Here is a 17,924-nt window from a genome sequence, read left to right as displayed (position 1 = left end):
ATAAAGTGTAGCATAGCATTGAAGCGATGATGGAAATATCTTGAAACATTAACAGGATCTAGAGAACAAAGTTCTCCAGGTGTTAGTATATCTACCTTTGTTTTGTTTTTGTTTGACATGCGTAGGAAATCATGTAAATCTTCCGATGCATATTCTGCACAACTTAATGTAACAAACCAAGTGGGTGGGCCAAGGTTTCTTATCATACAATGTACATCTCCATGATGTCGGAACCAGTACTCTTTAGTACCATGCATGTTTGCTAACAGATTTGTAATACTTGATTTTAAAACTTCATCTTTTTGGTGCACTTTTTGTAATAATTGTGTAGCTGACATATTTTGAAAGTGGGTTCCTGATTTTAATGTTTGTGCAACTCCGTAACATAGAGTTGCTAGTTCACTTTCAAAGAGTAGGTGGAATAAGTATTCCACAATTTGTCTAAATCTGGGATCTTCAGAATACATCCGTAATGAGTGGTATTCTGATGCTGTTATTTGAATAGGTCTATCATCGTACCTTCCTCCTTTGCCAGTAGGAAAGAGTAGAGAAAAAGCACATGCTTCTATACTTTTTTCCCATATGCTGATTGGTGATCCTTTTGTTTGTCGCATTTGGTACGTTTCTAGTGCATCTTCTACGGTGTCATTAGAGGGCAATGGGTGAATTGGATAATGGTGTAAAGTATTGGATACTGTAGCAGGATCTAGAAGCTCAAATGTACCAGTTTCTGGTGACTCTTGAATTATTTCAGTGGTTTCCTTCAAGTTTTCTTCAATATTAATTTCTTTGTAGTATTCATTATTGTCTTTTAGATATTGCAAGGCTTGTCTAACTTTATGTAAGTCTACCAGTTGTTGCCAAATTGTTTTGGCTTTTGTAGGTACACCATTTACTAAGATAATTAAAGAATGCTCTTTTGGACGTTGCACTCCCAGAGTGTGCACATTTTGTTTTAGATCTAATGGTAAATACACTACTTTGCCACGAATGCCTTTCACCAATTCAGAGGGAGGTAATTTTGCTGTTTTTGGTTGAAGGTGTATTATTGCTTGAAAGGGGTGCACTGTTTGAATTATGATGCTCTCATATAAATTGAGTTATTGTAGGGGTTTTGGTAGTGGGAATAATTCCAAATTATTTGTGATAGCACGTGAAGGAGTTTGTTTGTTGTCAAGTTGTGTAGTGCAGTAACTGCAAAGTATTAAGCGGTCAGTTATTTCGTATTTGTTTTCTGCTATAAGGTAGAGAGCTAATTCAAACCATTTAGAATCTTCATTGTCTTCTATTTTGTATGTTAGGTCTACAGTTTTTGTGTTACTTCTATAAAAAAAGTTCTGTGGCAACATACACACACATGGTTTGGTACTTCAGCAGATGTACTTTTAAATTTCAGTATTTCTTTTTTGTATGTGTGTAGTAGAAGGTTGCCATGCGTAGAATTTTTGCTAATTTGTTGTAAAGCTATTTCATTCTGTAAGTGGCTTTCAATTCCAAAATATTTCTTTCTGGATATGGTCGATTTCTTCAAGTAGGTCTTTTGCTGTACCATGTAGAAGAATGTTATTTAAATTGGCTAGTGCTAAAGCAGGACTTTTTGCATAGTACAGTTTATAGACTAGATTTCTTATAGTTGAATGATGTGTTGATATCATTTTGATATGATGGAAGGTGGTTTTGCAAGTAGGTCCTGAAATACAGGCCAATGAATGTCCTTGTAGTCCTGTGTACTTGCGCACTGGACAGGTATTCATATTTTGCAGTAGTTTAATTTTGATTTTGTCTTTGCCTTTCACATGCTGATTGAGGAATTGGCGTAAAGATTTGAAAGATTTTTTGGGAATGTTACACATTGACGTGCATGGCCATTTGTATACTAGACGTTCTAGTTCAGTTGAATTGACAGGTAATTCTATGTTTTCTGGGGATATTTTTGTAAGCAGCATTTCTTGTTCCATTATGGTATTATTAACTTTTTCATAACCTCGTCCACTGCTATGTATGGCAATTGTATTTGTTTGCTTTTGTTTGTATGCTTCTTCATTAAAACATGGTTTTGTGCTTGTAGTGTGACTCCACTCACCTCCACAGATATTTAAGAAGTTATTTTTGTTGACATTTCGTTTATTGAGAAGTCTTTTTTGTAATTTAGTCATTAGTTTTGTTAGTGGTTTCATTTTGTTTAACACTAAAATAAATAACTTTCTTTTGAGATGGATTGCACTGTCTATCAAAGCTTCTAATATTAATTTCCTACGGTAGGTTTTAAGGGTTGTGCATGATTTCTCTCCTGTTTTTCTAAGATTTTGCAGGGCTCTGTGGTGGAGCATTTTTGCTAAAATACTTTTTTTGGTATGCTCACTTGGTACTATATGAAGATTTATAGGAACAGTTTTAAAAGTAGTGTTAGCTGAATTCTTGTTAATCATTTTCTGTTTCGTTTTACATTTTGATAGAGTAGGCCAAGTGTCTGTACTTGAAGCTTGTTTTGTTTCGCTAAATGACTGTATTACCCTTTTTGTTAGAACTTTTTTTACAAATTCTGCTAGAGATGGATGCTTATTTTGGACACTTCTATTTTCATTTGCTCTACTTCTGTGTTGCTTTCTATGGACTTGATTTTTGGTAGGCATTCTTTAGGGTCTGTTGAAAAAAATAAAGAAGGTATGGGTTGGGGTGTTCTGCAATGTATGTGTGCTGTGTGCATGATTCTCTGAGTATGATGATAAAGATGTATGTGATGGTGTGTGATTGTGCATTGGGCAACTACAACTAGTTGGAATGGGTATTCTTGAATTTATGTGCTACTAAACTGGGGTTCAGATGACAGTAGAAAGTAAGCTAGTGGTGAGGAGAAGCACAAATAGTAAATCGAATGGTATAAAATTAAAACAGTTGTTTGTCCTATAATATTAAAATTCTATGGGCTGAGTTATGTCATTTGTGTGCCGAAAAATGGGGATTTGTGCACCATTCTGCCTGTAAATCTCTGTTTAACAAATGGGGATTTGTGGACAGAATGGTGCACAATCTCTGTTTTTAGGTGCAGAAATAGCATGAATCAACCCCACAGTGTGTTTGAGTGATAGTAAAAATATTATGGTGGTATTTAACTTACTTTTTTTGTTGAATGAGCAGGTTTCTTCTTAGTTGTTGTTTGTACTTCACATTCTGCTGCTGCTTTTCGGGAGAGTGGTCTTCCCTGCAATTGTAAAGGAAACAAATTAGTAATTTTGTGTGTTTATAGCACTGATGTCAATTTATACATTGATTTTTATGTTTTTGTACAAGTGTTGTTGTTTGATATTTGAACATGGTGTGTGCATGCAATTTTGTTTGACTATGTGCACTCTTTATATTTTACTTTAAATATGTTAGTTCAACATGCTTTGCAAAAGTGTGTGTAAAAAGAAATTAAATAGCAGATAGGTTTGGAAGTGACAGTTGATTATACAAGTTAAAAGTCAGTTAATCTGTTTATATGAATGTATAAGAATTGAACATGTACTATACAGAAAATATACATACCCGCAGTTTGTGTTCATGCATATGGATATGCATCCAGCTGCAAGTCGAAATCTTGGAGACTTGCACAGTATTTCTTGTAGAAGGTGCTTTCCAATGATATGACACTTGTACTCAGAGTGATTAACAGTACATTTGAAGTGCTGATCTATGAGATGGAGTTAGATGTAGAGGTCTTGGTGGTGATTGGTGGATGGTCGTGTGACTTGTTAGCTATATCCAATGAGGGAATGGCGCAGAGAGTGAAGTTCAAATGGTAGAAGGGCTGTCCATGTTATGATATGTCCGCGGACATAGCGGTAGTCTGCGGACATCGCATGTTACATACAGGGATTTTGGGGTGGGGAAGCATGCAAATGAGAATGAGCAGAACAAGGGATTGGTCAGTAAAGTTTAGTGGGTGTGTTGTGCCAGGAGAGAGTTTGTCAGATACTCTTTTTCCTGAGAGAAGAACAGATAGCTATGGCTGTGTGTTTCAGAAAATAGATTGTTTGGATTTTGGGAGACTCGTGGATACATTGGTTGAAGGTGCATACAGAAAGCTGTGGAGTAGTTGTAGATCTTGGATTCCCACATGTGGAAGTGCACTGGCATGGAGTACATGGAGTGAAGTGGTTGGACTTGCTACCTCTCTGTGCTACTTTGGAGACAGTGCATCATCCAGACATAATTGTAATTCATTGTGGAGGGAACAGTTTAGGACATGTGTCTGGAATTTCTTTGCAGTTTGCAATGAAAGAAGGACTTGGGAAGGTCATGGACATGTTTCCAAATTCTCAAGTAATTTTTTATCGGATTGCGCAGAGACAAATGTGGCTGCGTTCCTCTTCATTTGGTCCACAAATGGAGAAAGCGAGGCGCAATGTCAATAAGGCTGTTTGTGCCTTTCTAAGAGATGTTGGCATGTCCTCTTTTCACAATGAAAATATTATGTTTCGTAGCACATACATTGTTCGCAGAGATGGAATCCATCTTACTTATGCTGTCAATCAGATTTTTCTGAGAAATGTACAAAATGCATTGCAACCTTTTTTGCAATTACAGCATCCATTTTGTAGTAGGTGTAGACCATTTCAAGTTTTTCAAACACAAACACCACCAAAAGGCTATTTTCAGAGCCACCACTTCCTCCCAGACAAAAGTGCAATGGTTATGATAGGGCAGCACCCCAAAATGTTAGATGTTCATGAACTGTCCGTGGACTTCTATAAAATACACAAGGCCCTGCTCCATTTATTTTCCACTTCTATTTTTAAACTGTGAAAGGCGGTTCTGAAAAGAGCCTTTTTTTATTTTTGTTGTTTTATATATTTTTTTGGTTTTTTACACACAACACACTAGGGGAGGAGGGAAAAGGAGGGTAAGGGGGGACACCAACCACGAGGATAAGGAAGGGCGGGTGGAGAGAGTAAAATGTAGGGTGGGCCTTACTTAGGTAGTGACCAGGTCTTCTTGTGCTCTAAGACCAGAGTCTCAAAAGCACTTTGAAGTCTCTCCCCCCTGCAGAGTACTGCGTCACAGTACATACACACAACTGTGACCCTCGAAAGGTAAGGGTCATCAGCATTGCGAATGGCCTGTGAGGCAGCTGGAGGAATACGCTGTCCCACAGGAGTGTTCCTTTTGGTGACAGGATTGGAAATGGAGGATGTAGTAGAGGAAGTCAACCTACTACGCTCTTCGCAAGGTACAACCTTGCGAACGGCCCCAGCATGGAACGACCTTAGGTGTCGCTTCATAGTAGTCGTACCAAAGCTGTAAGAACCAGGCCTCCCGTGACTCAGTACCATTTTGCACTGGTTGCAGGTGACTTGGTTCGCACGCGCCTTAGGTACATTACCATGAATGGTAAATAACCGCCACACCCAAGACTCACGGCGAGTGCTGGTAGTAGGGACTTCCACTACCTCATTCTCATCATCCTCTTCATCCTCCTCTGCAGCCTCACTCCTGTTCCCCTCTTCAGGCCCTTGGAGAGGTGGTGGTGGTGGAGGGGGTGGTGGTGGTTCTGAGGCAGATGTAGCACCAGGTGGCAGTAGTGCAGCCATGGATGCCATCAGGTTTCAGAAATAAATCTGGAAAATTGGCAGCAAAAATGCACTGTGTTCTGTAAGATAGCCAGAAACACAATGAGGATGAGCTCTGGGTGTGGCCTTTTATAGGGGTGCTTGTGCACGGTTCGCGGACTACCGCGCTGTCTGCGGACAGATCGAACACCAAAAAAAGGATCAAAAAGTCCCAAAAAGTATTTAGAAAGTCAGGATTACTGTATGGGACTTGTGCTATGGTGATTTATTATTGAAAAATATTGTGGATTGCCTGAAAAGGTAGTTTTAAATTGTTCGGGGACACGAAGAGTGTCCGCAGTCAGAACACGCGCTCAGCATGGGCGCGGTCACATGATACCTTCGCGAACATGTCCGCGAAGGGAACGTGTGTCCACAGGACACCAAATGCACTGAAACTGTTTGCGCCTGCGCGTTGGTGTTCTACAGACACTGTTCGGGTCCTGAAACTAATTGAAAGTGTGACACAAGCGAAACGAACAGTTACAAACAGGTGTTTGTTCTTAGAACAGTTTCAATCCGCTTGCGAACTATACGGACAGGCATAGTGTCCTCAGAACACACCCATTTCGTTTATTTATGAACATTTCAGGACACTGCGTGTGTTCTTAGAACAATTTCAACTTGCCTACGAACAGTACGGACAGGAATATCGTACTCAAGACACCCCCATTTTGTTTATTTACGAATATCCCAGGACACATGTTCTTAGAACAATTTCAACTTGCCTACAAACAATACGGACAGTGTCCTCAGGACACCCCATTTCGTTTGTTCACAAACATTTCAGGACATCGTCTGTATTCTTAGAACAGTTTCAACTTGCCTGCGAACAATACGGACAGTCATAGCATCCTTAGGACACACCCATTTCATTTATTTACAAGCATTTCAGGACACTGCGTGTGTTCTTAGGACAGTTTCAGCTTGCTTGCGAACAATACGGACAGGTATAGCATCCTCAGGACACCCCCATTTTGTTTATTTGCGAACATCCCAAGACACATGATGTGTTCTTAGAAAAGTTTCAACTTGCCTACGAACAGTACGAACAGGTATGGCCTCCTCAGGACACCCCATTTTGTTTATTTACGAACATCCCAGGACACATGATGTGTTCTTAAAACAGTTTCAACTTGCCTACGAACCGTACGTACAGGCGTAGTGTCCTCAGGACACCCCCATTTTGTTTATTTACGAACATTTCAGGACACCGCGTGTGTTCTTAGAACAATTTCAACCTGCCTACGAACAGTACGGACAGGTATAGCGTACTCAGGACACCCCCATTTTGTTTATTTACGAACATCCCAGGACACATGTTCTTAGAACAATTTCAACTTGCCTACAAACAATACGGACAGCGTCCTCAGGACACCCCCATTTTGTTTATTCACGAACATTTCAGGACATCGTCTGTATTCTTAGAACAGTTTCAACTTGCCTGCGATCAATACAGACAGTCATAGCGTCCTTAGGACACACCCATTTCATTTATTTACAAGCATTTCAGGACACTGCGTGTGTTCTTAGGACAGTTTCAGCTTGCTTGCGAACAATACGGACAGGTATAGCATCCTCAGGACACCCCTATTTTGTTTATCTGCGAACATCCCAAGACACATGATGTGTTCTTAGAAAAGTTTCAACTTGCCTACGAACAGTACGAACAGGTATAGCCTCCTCAGGACACCCCCATTTTGTTTATTTGTGAACATCCCAGGACACATGATGTGTTCTTAGAACAGTTTCAACTTGCCTACGAACCGTACGTACAGGCGTAGTGTCCTCAGGACACCCCCATTTCGTTTATTTATGAACATTTCAGGACACCGCGTGTGTTCTTAGAACAATTTCAACCTGCCTACGAACAGTACGGACAAGAATAGCGTACTCATGACACCGCCATTTTGTTTATTTACGAACATTTCAGGACATCGTCTGTATTCTTAGAACAGTTTCAACTTGCCTGCGAACAATACGGCGAGTCATAGCGTCCTTAGGACACACCCATTTCGTTTATTTACGAACATTTCAGAACACCGCGTGTGTTCTTATGACACTTTCAGCTTGCTTGCAAACAATAGGGACAGGTCTAGCGTCCTCAGAACACCCCCATTTTGTTTATTTACGAACATCCCAGGACACCTGATGTACTCTTAGAACAATTTCAACTTGCCTATGAACAATACGGACAAGCATACCGTCCTCAGGACAACCCCACTTTGTTTATTGACGACCATCCCAGGACACTTGATTTGTTCTTAGAACAGTTTCAACTTGCCTACGAACAGTACGGACAGGTATAGCGTCCTCAGGACACCCCCATTTTGTTTATTTACGAACATCCCAGGATACATAATGTGTTCTTAGAACAGTTTCAACTTGCCTACGAACCATACGTACAGGCGTAGTGTCCTCAGGACACCCCCATTTCTTTTATTTACGAACATTTCAGGACACCCGTGTTGTCCGCGGTCAGAACAAACACAACAGGGGTGCCTGCCACCTAAATAAATACAACATTTAACCCATCTCTTACTCCCCCATCCTCCCCAAACAGTCTTACACGCCAACACACTTTACTAAATAGTATTTTTCCACCAAGTTTCACCGCGCTGTCCGCATAAGATGGCGGGCGTTTCCAAAAATCTGACGCACTTCACGCTCTTCACCATCCAATCAGCGAACGCGTTGCTTGTCCGTGGACATGATGCAAGCCGATTAGCCGATCAGGACACTGTCCGCAGAGCGAACAGGGAAGTGTGTCCGCGGACTGAACATAGATATCACTAATTTTTTGTGACCTACTTTTTGGTCATTTTAAAAAAAAAAAACTACTGGACGGATTTTCACCAAATTTATAAAAGCACACTTTCGGGGACAAGCCGCTGCTCCTGGTTCAAATTTGGTGAAAATACATCCAGCGGTTCGGACTGTAGGCATGAGCAAAGTTTTTTTTCCCCATTCAGTCTATGGGAAAAAAAGAAGTTTTGGGACCCCCCTTATAACTTTGCCCCCCCTGGACCAAACCTCACCAAACTTTGCAAATGAATTCAGAGTGACCCATATACTCATTTTGCAAAATTTGGTAAGGATTCGTCCAGGGAGAACGAAGTTATAAGCCACCCAAAAAGGGATCTTCCTATGGAAACTGCAACTTAACCATAACTACACAGCCACTAACGTGGCTGTGTAATATATATATATATATATATATATATATGCAAAAAGAGGGGTGGCAGGGCCGCAACTCGCAACTTTGGGTCCCAGCTGCAATCTGCTCAACAGTCCAAAGATCATCTCCGCCTAGCGGGCTTTCATGCCTCAATCACCAGGGAGGCTGATCGGTTTCAGGTGTTCAGGGTTCAATCCCTCTGCGAAGTACCCAAAACACTCTTTTGTGTTGCTGGCATGGGAGCGTGATCGAGAACGCTGCGGGCCAATATGCCGGCTGGAATCATTTGTAGGCAAGGGGATCCGAGCATCACATCCCGAATATCTCTCACACCAAATAGAGAACCAGTTTCTATTAACAAATACCACCCAGATAAAAGCCAACGACATCTGGGCTTAAGGTTGGATGTGGTAACCACCGCCATACCTTACGGAAAAGACGATCTCACCAGATGTAGTAAATCACTGGTCCTGATGAAGATGACATACGTCATAACGTCATTGAAACCGGTCAGCTACCTGGATGGACGATATCCGTGAAGAGACATGGGATACGGATATAACTAACATCGCTGTAGTGGAGAACAGACTTTCTCCTCCTTTTCATTATTTAATTTTAACATTAATTACACTTGGGTAACCTTGTAGTCCGTGAATGAGTGCCAAAACAAGCTAACACATTTGTTTGCAATAGGGCACCCAGTTGGCCCCATAAAATACCTCCTTTTGGCAAATTAGCAAATCTGTCATATTCTGATGGACACTTTTTAGCCCATACAGAATTCTTTAGATTCACTTTTATTTAGATTGTCTGGGCTGATCCACAAATCACCACTCGATCTACAAAAATCCCATGGACACACTTCTTCAAAGGTGAAGAAAAAAGTAATATAGGGACCTTGTGCCCCAAGGAAATAATTCCTCCACGAAATGTCAACGGAATGAAAGTAGATGCGGCTCAGCTACCTTGTCACAATTTGTTCAGCCACTAAGAGAGAGATCTGAATAGTGTACCTTGTAGATGCAGGGACAGTCTCCTTCTCTCTTTCCCTATTAGATAGGCAGCCAATCACCTCTTACCTAGGGACAGGCACCCCACACAGGGAAAGGGTCTTCTTCCATCTAGGGACTCTAGTATCTTACACATTTATTGAAGAAAAAAGTAAGATTACAAGAAATGTTAATCTGTATTGTAGAGCCAGCTAGGATCCAATTCTCCCCCAGTTTTCAATTTCAGCCCACAATTCGGAGGGGGGGAGTTACCAACAGTGCAGCACTTCAAAGTCAGAAATGTGTATCGTGAGTGTAGCTCCTCTGGAGCCCCAGTATCCAGTTACATGTGCAAGCAGAAAGATGGGTGGCAGGGGTGCAGTTCTGGGTCCCAGTTGCAATTTGCTCAACAGTACAAAGATGTTCTCCACCTAGCGTGCTGTCATGCCTCAGCAATCATCAGGGAGGCTGATTGGTTTCAGGTGTTCAGGGTTGAATCCCTCTGGGAAGTACCAGTCTGTAGCAGCAAGGAATTGTGGTATCTGTAGTGTAGAGCCAGCCAGAATCCAACTCTCTCCCAATGTTCAGTGTCATAGTAAAAGCATGACCTATACCTAGTGGTAAACTCAATCCATATAAGGTTAAGGGATGGGCAGAAGAATTGAACCGTAATTGAACAGTAATGCATTACTTCAGTCAGCACCTCTTTTCTAGGAGTCATAGGGGCTTACATAGGATAGTACATCAAGAAGGTTTGCAGTGACAGGGGGGCTTCAGCATAATTCCTTCTGGCCAAAAGAATTAAGTCAAAGACACAGGAAACAGCAAAAAGTTTAGGGGGTTCATAAAATGGCACAAGAGAACCAAATAAATGGAAGTCTGTCCTAACCCAAGCCTTGCTTGCATTGGTCACTGTGATGAGTCTTGCAAAGACGAAGGGAGCGTATGAGAAGGTGAGGCGCCCATTAGCTGCACAATACTCTATATTCAGTTCACAGTAAGCAGGGTCGGACTGCGGCATAAAATTGTCTCGGGCAACAATGAAAAATTGTCCCACAGTTATAAATGGCAATTCATTCCTTTTGTGACTGACTGCTTGAGTAGTCAAGGGGGAGTTTTTTGATAAAATGTAATACAAATTGCGCAAATTCAAGGAATATTGATTGGGTAACAATGGTCAAAACTACCAGCTGCATAGTGAAGTAACTTATCAAACTGGCCCTCTTCAGCCTAAAAAGAGGCTCACTTTGACCAAAAATCTGGCCCACACTAGCATTTTACGTTTTTGGTTCGGGCATCGCCCTATTGCCTTATAGGCCAGTCAAAGCCTGAAATGGCATATTTCTGTTATATGAGGTCACTTGTGCTGGAACAGCAGAGAACTGTAACCAGTTAGCTAATGTGTGAATGGTACTTCAATGCTTTCCATATTCATCTTGAAACATCTCTTGTGTGTGGTTTACCATATTCTAAAAGCTAACAAGTATATGTTGATAGCATTTATGTGTGGACTTCTATTATTCTATGTAATATTGTGTTACACTTTACTTGTGTCAGTCTATCGCTCCTCCCAGGAGTTGACCTTGACTACTCGACCACAGCTATCACTAGACGGCCCGATTCTCATGCGGGTGTTAAGTACCAAAAAGGTTGTAAAAAGCGTTAACAACCTTTTCGGTACTTATGACCTATTCTGAAGGTGGTGCATTCTTCCGAAGTCGTTATGAATGAGCCACTTTCGGAATATAAGTACTGGTTGCTAGGATGGGTGGGAACCCAACCTAGCAACGTCCACATCCTTTACCTGCCATTTAAGACGGGTATTCTTGTGGCACTCCTCCACTTTCTAATATGCGTTAAAGTGGCGCACATATACAGTACCATTTCGGTGCTGATATTTTGGAGGAGTGGCACAGGAAGCCAGTCGCAAGTGCAGGTGTGTGGTCAAAGATTAGTGGTTAAGGGTGTGGGATGCGTGGCACATTGGATATTGGTTACATTTACAATTGGATTGAACCCTGTCTCTCACCTGCATACTAGGACTACCTCAAACTAAAAATAAAATGTGCTGCGAAAATACAGCAGAAAGAAAGGTTTTGTGCTTCAAAATGACATTCTTCAAATGTCCCATTCCATGTTGCAGCACTCTGGTGGAAAGAGGCAACAGATCCCTCCTTCTACCAGTGTACTGCAGCATGGAATGGGAGGTAGTGCTAGTATGCAGGTGAGAGACAAGGTTCAATGCAAGTGTAAATGTAACCAATATCCTCTACGGGTGCTGCTGTGTTCTCGGAAGCACTTTCATTAAATAACGAATATGTCGTTATTTAAGGGAAGTGCTGATGTACTCCCTTGTTCGCGGCAGCACTTTTGTAAAATAACGATTATGTTGTGATTTAAGGAAAGTGCTGCCGAGATTTTTCCATTGCGCCCGTTGTAGCCAAAAAAGGGGCAATGCAGGCGGTGAGAATAGTGGTGGAGCCTGGGCGTCCAGATTTGGCGCAGTGATTCGTGCTCTTTAGCACGCTCAATGGGCCAACATCAGAATCAGGCCCTCGGTGAGCAAGTGACAGCGTGATGCAATTGTGTTTGTCTAGATGTGTATGTGCTTGCATGCCACAGACACAGTGCTAAGAGAAATCCGCCTAATAGAAAAGAAGCGTGAACTGTGGCTGATGTACTGTACTTTTTCTATGTCTAAACGATGCTTGCTCTGCTGCTGTCCATATTTGCTGCAATGTAAAGAAGCCAGACATAGTGACTTTGCCAATGCTTGTTTTTAAATTGCACATGCATATTTTATATCTCCTTGCTTGTGTGCGATAGTGCGTTGTACACTTTGGACTGTAAAGGTTAGCTATGCTAGAAATGGTGGCCCATTCGGGGAAACGACTGGAGGTGTTTTTATGCAAATTTGCCTCTCTGGTGTATGTTGGTTGGAAGCTTTGTTTCCTGTATTTACATTTGAAATGACCTCTAAGTATTGCCTTTCCTATGATCCTAGTCCAAAAACACATTTCTGTGGTCTAAAAAGCAAAGCGGCAGTGTTGGCAAACCCAATGCTTAACATTCAGAGCTCTAAACTGCTGATTTAGAAGGTTTTGTACTTCACTGCACTTTTTCTCTGCTCATGTCTGCAACTGAGTTTGAAAAATGACACTTCCCAAATCTCTCTTCCGCAGGAATTCTGCGCATGCGTTCAGTGGGGCATATGTGAACACATGGCCAGAGCTGTGGGCAAGCAATAGCTGCCACCTCATCAGCAAAGGGAGACCAGCAGGGCCAAAGGTTGCTTCTTCATCGAGCCCCCAAACCACAAAGTGCCCCGAGGCAGATACATTTCACAACTTCGCACTATAATTCTTACAGACACACTTTTTTTGTTGAGATGCTTGTGCACTGAGTTCAAGGCTGAGCTGTCTGAGAGTTTTCCTATTTCCTCTTAATCTAATGCTTTAAGTACAAGCGAACAGAAAGTGCCAGAATTGTATAATTTAAGATAAACAAGACTGCAGCGCTTCACATCACAGATCTGCAAGTATAAGTGGAATTGTACTTTGCCTGTGAACTGTGATGGTAACAAAAGTAGGCAATGAACCTAGAGATCTGCTTCATAGCAGCATGCACCAAGGTGTGTCTTCATGTAACCCGCCTTACTGGCAGGAAACCCTCTAAAGTCACATTCTCAAAAGTACTATTGACAAGAAAGCCTGGCTCTGCAATTAATATTTGTTCTCTACAAATGACTGTCATTTCATATTTTTAATGAATAACATTCAATCAATCTTATTCCGTGGCATTCTAAATATATACACTTTGAATATAGGTCTCTTTTGATTCAAGAACTTCCTGAAAGTGTTACAGTAATGCATCCTTTAACCAGCTATACATTTAGCGGTGGTTCATGAAAGTGCCCAAACATGGTAAAAGAGGGGCAGGCCTCTGGGAGGAGTGTCTGATCGGCAGTTTCTAGATAACATGGCGCCCTGGGCGAAATACTAGAATACACCGCTATGCTGCAGACCCCACATTGCAACTCTTCCCCAACATTACAAAATCAATGCAATATAAACACAAGCTAGTTTTAGTAAAGGAGGAAGGCTAGCTCGACACATAGCCTGCATGGCTCCGAAACTGGAATCTTTAGTATGCGGCGTTCATGATCTCATGTATGTGCTCATTGTCTAAAGCACCTAGATTCTGCTGCTGCAAAGGCGTGCAATGCTGCTGCATGTTCTATTTTTGCTGTCGTTTTGCTCTCAATTTAATGTTTAACTAAGGCCAATGGCCTCCCTTCATCTATTAAAGACTGCACATTTATTTTTTATCATATTTAATTCACGGAAACTCCTCTCAACAATCAAGATCCTCAAAGTGCCCCACGCATTTGACAACACATATTTCTTTGTATGGTGAAGACATTGCAACAAAAAAGCAATTTAACTACCCACGCCTCATACCTGTTAACTTTGTAAATAGCTATAGTCTAGTAAATAATGAGTAAGGCTTTTTTGAATAGTGCACACTACAAACTGAATCACTTCTGTGGACTAACGGTTTTGTTAAAAGGGGTACATTGAGATCAAAGATTTGCCTAGGATCACACACTTTGGTTATGTGATGAAGCTGAGATTTGAGGCTAGTCTACAATTAGGCACTGTACTACCTATCTTCCTACCTCTAGTTTGTATAGATATGTGTTAATGGATGCATAAACAGTGCTTCCCTGGTTTTACAGCTGTATTATTGAGATAATGTAACACAGTGAAAGAAAATGCATATTAAGGTTTCCTGCTTTTAGTCAATGTTTTACACAGCCTGGAGCTTGTCATGCCCCTCTCCGATTTCCCGAAGTATTTTGTATTTGCACTTTTTCAGAGATGTCCCACTAACAATAGTGACTTGGACTGTGAATTACCCACTCACAGCTTTGTCTACAGAAATCTGCTACAAATCATTAAAAAATATTCTCTGTTGACAACAGCGATATCTGGAAACTCTGTGACAAAACGCTGTAAACACTCATATGTGGAAACACTGTTGATCATCCCGGACTTTAGTTTATAGTACAGGTCAGATACAGCCAACAAAGCATTCTTGTGAGATTATTGAACTGTGGGACCACTTTCTGGGTTGTTTGCAGCACTTTCTTCATAAAGTTGCGGCACACCATGGCTGATCATGCTGCCATACAAAGAGGTGTTATTGCTGGAGGCACTCATGTCAATTAATTATTGGGTGTGTGCCTTCTGTATCATGGGTTGGTGAATGGGAGTGAGCGCCACAGAGATGTCATGGAGGCGAGGCCATTGTTTCAACCACAAGAGCTCTGGAGAGGTGGGCTTGATAGTGAACTGTGACTTTACCCTATCATTAGAACCAGCATATTCACTACTAGTGTCCAGCTTTTATTTTTGATTTGGCATTGCTAATACAATATGTGTGAAGTTGCAAACCTCTCACAAATCCCATTCCCTAGTGTTCCCATGTCAATCTTTCAATCATTATAAGGGGTTAAAAGTAATGCTGCTATGGCGAGTTATAGCACCTATCAGGAATACCCTCAAGGGATTTTAGTTCAAATGTACTTTACATATTCAATTTCCTCTGACTACTCCCATACTTCTATAAAGCTCTGCATAGAAGGATGGTTGATAGTAGCCAGTCATCACTAGCAAAATATGGAGGACCGGGCATGTTACAACAATATATCCAGATAGCTCAGCAGTTACATATTCCAATCCCAATTCAATAGTCCTGCATATCAATGTACTTGCTCCAGGGATCTGTGCTAGTAAGATAGCTCTGCTGAGTGATATGTTTGCTGCAGCGATGCTCCATCGCCTGGGCACCACGAATGATTGATCACCAGGTGCCCCAGAAGCGTAAAAAAGAGATCGACAGCACTTTCAATGGTGCTTGTGAGGTGATTCTCTCACTCAAGCAATCTGAGCTCTTTCTTCTGCCGAAAACACATCTATCATGATTGAAGATATAGATGTAGGTTTTTAGGATGTTCAAATAATTGCCACTTTTGTTTGCAGTCTTAAATCAGAGCCAGAAAAAAGGCCAGTGACATGTTGTATCACATTACAGTGTTTCTTAATTTTGGCTCATAGGTGTTAGTTGCAGCCCAGCACCTAGTATGGCAAACCTATTGGCATGAGGGTGTAGCCCTCAGCCAGAGATAAATAGGAACGATACACAGCCTGAAGGTGTTTTTCGTTCACAGCAAAGAAAGCAGCCATCTTGGCACAGAGACTTCAAACGGGGGCTTCTCTACTATGAAGCATCCAACACACAAACGCCATCTTAATCATTAATATATATGCTATTTATCACACATACTAATCCTGCAGCGTGCACACACAAACACACACTGTCCCAGACACTGCATACACCAATGTGGACTACACCTAGACACCACCTCAACACTGCAAACACACATACACACACACATTCATTGCTCCTAGCACGGTGCAAACACACTCCCCTAGTACTACAATGCTCAACACTGTATGTGCATAACCCAAGCACCCTATTGTACATATACAACACCCCGGCACTGCAAGCACTACAAGCACTCAGTCACACACACACACACACAAGCGCACACAAGCGCACACAATCACACTGCCATATTCACCTTTGCCCAAACACATTTCCACAGCATCACACACACACACACAATTCCAGCACTGCACACACTAGCAATAATCATTCTCATACACTGTCTCACGCACTACACATACACTCACGAGCAGCACACATATGTACGACCATAAGGCAATCAGGTTTTGAAATGCTTACTGTGCATACAACAAACCGGGATTACCATGCTTTCTTAACATAATGATAATTATGAATATTGGAAGTGTGGCCTTGCTGTGGTAACTGGGCATGTTGGAAGCTGGCACTGATGTTGCAACTGGACATAATAGCACCTGGTCTTACTGAGTGGGTAAAATTGAGCATGACATCGATTTCTCAATTGGCCATTACGCAATTGGTCTGTGCTATGATAACTTGGTTTAGCTCATTTTGCCACGTCTTATCTGGGACTGCCATGCTAACTGGGCATAGTGTCACCTTGAACTGCTCTGCTAACTACGTATATCCTTTACAATGGTTCCAGAACCTATGATAGAAAAGGTGCAAATACGTGGCGTTCAATGAACATTCTTGGCATTGGTGAGAACTCAGGATGTTTATACCAAAACATTGAAAGGGTGCGAACACCTGGATCTTTAATGACATTACCATAGAAACATTTGGGATGTGAGTACCAGAGCACAGTGTGCCACTTCATGAGAAGCGATGGCACCTCCTGTGAATATAATGTCGATAGCTGGTGAATGATATGACTAACTGGAGGCATGAAAGCAATGCATCAATTTATCACCCGCACCTATTGGCTTTGGCAAAGCGTGTTTTCCTAGTCAGCACTCCCCATGAATATACAACCTCACATACACAGGAACATGCGACTTGCTTTGTCATTACTGTGTCATTAGTGTGTGTGTGTGTTGTCGGAACTGTGGATTTCTCCAACGTTTCTCTATGTACAGTAACTAGTCATTGAATTCTGTCTGATTTATTTAGTGTAGCATCTCCCGGAGGCGACTCAAAATGCAATTTTAAAGTGTATTTATTTGCACTCGTGGCTTTTGGTCTTCGTGCAAAGAACATGTATAACAAAGTAGTACAATGTATTTAATTGTAAGTGTTTAAAGCCTTTTCTTATGTCAACTTTTTAGAGGAGCCATGCCCGACATATCCTTCCTAAAGCTCCATTCCCTTGTTCATATTTTGCCCCCGCAACGCACCCCCCTACTTCTCCCACCCATCACCTTCTGTACCTCTAGCAATGGTGGAATGTCTCTACCATGATTTGTCAATTCCCACCTACTCGGGCATCATGTGATCAAAACAATAGGGGTAGAAGAATAGACATCACTCATCCCTAAACTGCTACCACAGCTGATGACATCACAGCAAAAAAGGCAGAGGTATACTCTCTTAATCCAACATCTTGTTTTTACCAATCTCGAGACTTCTTTTTTGGGAGAAAACATAGGAATCGATTGCCATAAACCAAATCCAAACTCACGGAGATACCCAGAGCCTACTTGAGTTGAGCTAGGGTGGTTTCAGGCAAGGCCTAGC

Source organism: Ambystoma mexicanum, chromosome 5p, assembly GCF_040938575.1.
Source record: "Ambystoma mexicanum isolate Mex_15411 chromosome 5p, UKY_AmexF1_1, whole genome shotgun sequence".
In the NCBI taxonomy this organism is placed as follows: Eukaryota; Metazoa; Chordata; class Amphibia; order Caudata; family Ambystomatidae; genus Ambystoma; species Ambystoma mexicanum.
Note: the sequence above shows the minus strand (reverse complement) of the source record.